The following is a 6,275-nucleotide window of genomic DNA, read 5'->3' on the forward strand; positions in this document are numbered from 1 at the left end:
GTGAGAAGCAGAAAAGGCCTTGACTCTGTGTAAGCACTGCTCAGCAGTAACCAAAACATCCCTGTGTTATCAACACTGTTTCCAGCACAAATCCAAAACACAGCCCCATACCAGCTACTATGAAGAAAATTAACTCTATCCCAGCCAGAACCAGCACACCGTGGACGTTCTGTTCTGTTCCTTTGTTAATCAAATTGCTTCATTAAGAGATTCCCACTTTCCCCTGTCCTTCAACAAAGCAGTTGCTTGTTTGCTTCTTTATAAACGGGATCACTTCACTAAGGTGACTTATCGCACAGCCCTGTAAACAGAACAGTGAAGTGCAGATTGAGAATAGGAATGCGCAGTTCGGGCTGGGGCGTTCTTATATCTGGGAATTTCTTATATTTGCTCTATTGCCTGAGAGAATGTTGCATGGAACAATTTCCTTGCTTTTTTATATTCTTTGCGGCTGAGATGATCATGAAAGTAAACTTCAGCTCCGGATGTGTCTGAACTTTGTGAAAAGTTGGACTCAAATCAGTATTTCCAGCAAGTTTAACCGGAACGGGGCTTCAAGTGCTAGGAGTCTTGCTCTGTTAGGCGTTTCAAGATACTCCCTTGGCATATGTTCCGTTTAGATCACTGGAGGTTGTAATTTCAAAACCAAATTGCAAACATGACTTACAATTTGGACTGAAATTCCAGAAACACTCTGAAGTTGGAATAAGTGCTGACGGTCACCAAAGCTACATTTCCACAGCCTAGCTGAGCTGATCCAATTGCTGTGGTTGAGCAGCGGTCATGCGCATATCGCTTCTCTGCTGCCATGCTTGGAGATGTAGTCCTGCTCCTTCGTGTGCACCGGCTCCGGCATACGTCTGACCCTACAGTAAGCCCACACTTTAGGGACTGAAGCAGAGAGTAACCTGTCTGCTCTCCCACATAGGTCAGCTTTCTGTAAAATTAGGTTTCTAAACTGACTCACTGTAGAGTCACATGAGTGATGCCAAAGGCAATGCGAGTCTTCCAGAAAGACCTCCAGGCTTGACTGGGAGACATCACAAAGTAGAAAGCCATCTTCTCTTTGACTCTCTCTTCTGGTGGTCAATGGCCCTACCTGAAGAAGAATTGTGTCATATTTCCAGTTTCCCCTAATCCAGCCTACATCATGGCCACTGATTTGCACTGTGATGATGTCAGAAAGTACTCTGAATAAAGCTATCAAAAGGACTGTGAATAAGACTAGGGAAATGGGTTTTACCTCTGTGTTCAGTATTCATGAGAACCATAGTTTATTCAAGTCTCACAAAGGAGTGAGAAATGAGTGACATCTTGCATTCATCCTGCCAATATTTAGATGTTTCCAACCTTTAAATTGGGCATGGTGGAGACTGAAGTCAGCTCTCCTATTAGAACTGGAGTAAACGTATTTTCTCCTTTTGATGCTGGTCTACTAAACACTCTCACAAAGGAGTGAGAAATGAGTGACATCTTGCATTCATCCTGCCAATATTTAGATGTTTCCAACCTTTAAATTGGGCATGGTGGAGACTGAAGTCAGCTCTCCTATTAGAACTGGAGTAAACGTATTTTCTCCTTTTGATGCTGGTCTACTAAACACAGAGTAATAAGTAGTTTTTTGAATAAGGCTGAAATCTAAGTTGCCCTGGCGAGTTCAGTAACCACCAGGCTCTCTCTGAGCTACTGAAGTTCACTTATGCATCTGGCCACATGGATTGCGACTGTCTCATCTGCAAAACAGGGACTGTAATGGTTAGACATATGTGATGAGAAGGCTGGTCATTTAATGTCGACATGTGTTGAATTTAAAAGAAGGCTTTCACACCTCATAATTGCTAAAGCAGCGACCAAACGATCTATAGAGATCTTTAAGCATAAAACAAGAGTATACATATGACACTGAACGGGGAGTTAGAGATAAATCAGTATTGAAATTAATAAGCCCGATTCATTTCTTATACTGATTAAAATCTAGAAAAACAACTTTGAAACCCAGTGACTATTACTTGACATTATAATGTGCCAGGGCACATAACTGCAAGGAAACTGAACCATTACCGTTGACTGGCTGTCAAACTGACCCAAAGGTGTGACGGAATTGATTTTTTTTTTCAAAAGCATAAAATATAATAGATTATCACAGTTCCTCCCCTCGAGGACCAGAATGCCATCCTCAGTCTTTATGGAGTAACACTGAGCTTGGAGAAAAGCTTATAGTTTCAATAGGTCTTTACAACAACCCAGGAGTGTACAATATACACACTTTAAAGAGTTTGTCACAATTCTCCTTTTACTTATGTAAACAGAAACTTTAAACTGTAGGCACAAACTCTGTTGTAGGCAGATCCCAACAGAGGATTTATTTTTATTGCTTCTTTCATTTTTTTCCCCACATAAAGGCTGTCTATGCGTAGGTGACAGGAAATGTTCCCTATCTCTACAAAGACATGAGAGGAAGATTTCAAAGATTTCAGTAACTATGAAGTTTTACTTTGGTCTTTCAAACTGTGTGTGCCCCTGATTTAGCTGAAAATGAAGACGTCTGAGGCAGGCTACAGTTTCCTCCATTAAAGAGTCCTCATTCTGTTTTTCATGTGGAAATAGAGGAAGGTCATGTTACCCTAAAATATGCCCTTCTGGATCAAAGCCCTGTTGCTTTTGAGCCCTCGGAACTGCGTATTGCAGTTGACCAGCCTCCGAAGTGCCAAGGCTTTTTCCTTTAATCCCAGCCATACCCACACCGCAGCCAAAGCCTGCTCTACAAATTGAAGATACTCCCTTGTTCAAGAATCACCATTAGCACAAGAGGCTTGGAAAACGCCTGTTTCCGATGAAAAACTGCAGTTACCTATGTTGCAGCCCATTTTTACATCTTCCTGCTTTTAATTTCACGAGGGGGTGGATATTACCCATGGCAGTAACATCTGCAGAAGGTTCTGATGCCACCCTTGTCCCCTAGTGTGCCCCTGCCGGGCAGCAACCCCTTCTGCAAAGCAACATGTGTTTGTTGAGCTGGATTTCTCCCCAGCAGAGTCCCAGGAGCTCAAAGGGAGAGCTCAAGACGTCTAAGTCTGGTACAGGTAATGGTGGATGAAAAGCTGGACATGAGCCAGCAATGTGCGCTCGCAGCCCAGAAGGCCAATCGTATCCTGGGCTGCATCAAAAGAAGCGTGGCCAGCAGGTCGAGGGAGGGGATTCTGCCCCTCTGCTCTGCTCTGGTGAGACCCCACCTGGAGTACTGCCTCCAGCTCTGGAGCCCTCAGCATAAGAAAGACACGGACCTGTTGGAGCGGGTCCAGAGGAGGGCCATGAAAATGATCGGGGGATGGAACACCTCTCCTATGAAGAAAGGCTGCGAGAGTTGGGGTTGTTCAGCCTAGAGAAGAGAAGGCTTCGGGGAGACCTTATTGCAGCCTCTCAGTACTTAAAAGGGGCTTATAAAAAAGATGGTGGCAAACTTTTTAGCAGGGCCTGTTGTGACAGGACAAGGGGGAATGGCTTTAAACTAAAGGGGGGTAGATTGAGACTAGATATAAGGAAGAAATTTTTTACGCTGAGGGTGGTGAAACACTGGCACAGGTTGCCCAAAGAGGTGGTGGATGCCCCATCCCTGGAAACATTCAAGGTGGGGTTGGACGGGGCTCTGAGCAACCTGATGTAGTTGAAGATGTCCCTGCCCACGGCAGGGGGGTTGGACTAGATGACCTTTAGAGGTCCCTTCCAACCCAAACTATTCTATGATTCTATGATGCTATGATAAATCCGTGTCAGCTTTCTAAAGTGCTCTCCTTACTGAAACAAAAAACCTGAGTAAGTATGTTTTCATTTCACCCCAAGAGCTCTGCCATGGGTAGGCCTGCCCTGTGCACAGCTGAAGCCATCCCTTGGCACAGGTGGGACCCCATGTGCCAGGACGCTCCTGCACCCTGCCAGGTGCCTCTGGGTGCTCTGAGAGACACCCGGGCAGCCCGGTCAAAGGCAGCTTTCAGGCTGTCAACAAGGCAGCCGGGTGGTCGGGAGGCCTCAGAGCACACTGGGCTCAGTCCTGCTCGTGCTCTCGCCCTTAGCTGCGGCGATGCTATAACCTGAGTGCTGTGGTAGGGAGGTTAGTTTTTAAAGCATGCAGCAGAGCTTTTGACTTTTACAGGAGCGTTTCAGTGTGGTTTGACCACACTGGTAGCTTCTGGTTCAGATTAGCAGTATGGAGAAGCTAATCATAAATGGGTTACAAGCAAACAACCTGCCCCTTTATAACTCTTGTGTTCTCCCAGTTTCCTCTAGTGCTGTATCTACAGGAGAAAATAAATCTACACATTGCAACCAGCCTTGCAAACTCGCAGCATTCTCGTGATGGGACCCAAGTGTCCCCAAGGCCGTTACAGGAGCCTTTGCTCAGAGGACAGTGCACTATCACCATGTCCTGCATCAGAGCACTCTCTGTGGTTGTCCAAAGCTGCTGCTTGTGCATCACCACACATACGCCCAATGGCCCCAGGAACTGCTCTGTGCTGTTTGCAACTTCAGGCTAGTTTTGATTTGAGATAATCGAGTTCACCAGGTGGGCAGGACTAGTGCATGGATACTCCAGTGAGGAAAATCTTCTGTGAAAACACAGTCACTATGGTGGATCCTGTGGATGCATCATTTTCCAAAGTGGTTCAGTTAATGAAGTTCTCTCATTTACCCGCAGCTATTGGAATAAATTACAGTTTCTATATGTCCTGGGTTCAGTTGGGATAGAGTTAATTTTCTTCCTAGGAGCTGGCATAGTGCTGTATTTTGGATTTAGGATGAGAATAATGTTGATAACACACCGATGTTTTAGTGTTGCTCAGTAGTGCTTACCCTAGTCAAGGACTTTTCAGCTTCCCATGCTCTACCGACTGAGAAGGCTGGAGGTGCCCGAGAAGCTGGGAGGGGGCACAGCCAGGACAGCTGACCCAAACTGGCCCAAGGGATATTCCATACCATGTGACGTCATGCTCAGTACATAAACTGGGGAAAGCTGGCCGGGGGGGGCGCTGGGCATCAGTCAGCAGGTGGTGAGCAATTGTACTGTGCATCACTTGCTTTGTATATTCTTCTTCTTATTATTACTATTATTATTAGGATTTTATTCTATTTCAATTATTAAACTGTTTTTATCTCAGCCCACGAGTTTTCTCACTTCTACTCTTCCAATTCTCTCCCCCATCCCACCAGGGGTGGGGGGGAGTGAGCAAGTAGCTGTGTGGTGCTCAGTTGCCAGCTGAGGTTAAACCACGACACTATACTGTGTAGTGACAAGACCTTGAGCTAACAAACATTAACCCTATGAAATACAATTTTGCTCCATTCAGTTTTGCTATAGGAGCTTTTAGTGACCTGGTGGACTTGTAAACCCTAGAAATATTCTTTTAGTCTGAGGTAATAAAGTTTCTTTGCAATCCATAAGTTGAAAGCCCCATAGTGACAGAGACCTAAATTATGAGGATCAGGAAACACTCAAGAGAATCACAAATTAATGTACGTACAAACATAAAGGTAAAAGTAATGATCATTCAATCACAAGAGCTTGGGGTTCAGGGTAAAAATGTCCATGTCAGTGCTGGAGAAGGGATGGAAACCCAAGCAGCTGAGGTGGACAGAGAGAGAAGAAATTAATTTAGGCAAACCTAGTTATGTTGGAAAGCAAGGTACATCCCTCTGATGATGTTCATCTTCCTGAGAAAAACAGCTCCGAAACTTCCAGAGCTTTAAATTCCTTCCACCCCGAGAGAAAATGGTAGGTGTTTCACTGCTGAGGACAAACCACATTTGCAGGCAAGGGTGGAGAGACTGAAGGAAAACACCACATTGCTACATTTACCTCATTTAATGGTCTAGAGGGAAGTTGAAGTTTTTTACTATTCCCATCACAGCAATAGAAAAAACACAGTATTATGGATGAGATTTTAGTCATCCATATATATGTGTGTGTGTGCACACATGCCGCTCTCTCAACACAATCAAATTGGAAGTGGTTATTTCAGCCAGGGCTGCATTGTTATAAGAAAGCCTTTTAGGTGGACAAGTTTACAGTTTAATTTCCTATAATCCCAGTAAAAGAACTGAGAGAGAAAGTACAAAACATAAAAAAGAAAGCAGAAATAGAATAAGCCTGTCAATCTGGCTCTTTTCAGCAGCACCCAGATTGACAAGAAAATCACTTACTGATTGTCATGGTTTAACATCAGTCAGCAACTGAGCACCACGCAGCCACTCGCTCACTCCCCCCACCCCCCCGCGGGGGG

This window comes from Aptenodytes forsteri, unplaced genomic scaffold (assembly GCF_000699145.1).
Source record: "Aptenodytes forsteri isolate BGI_AS27 unplaced genomic scaffold, ASM69914v1 Scaffold217, whole genome shotgun sequence".
In the NCBI taxonomy this organism is placed as follows: domain Eukaryota; kingdom Metazoa; phylum Chordata; class Aves; order Sphenisciformes; family Spheniscidae; genus Aptenodytes; species Aptenodytes forsteri.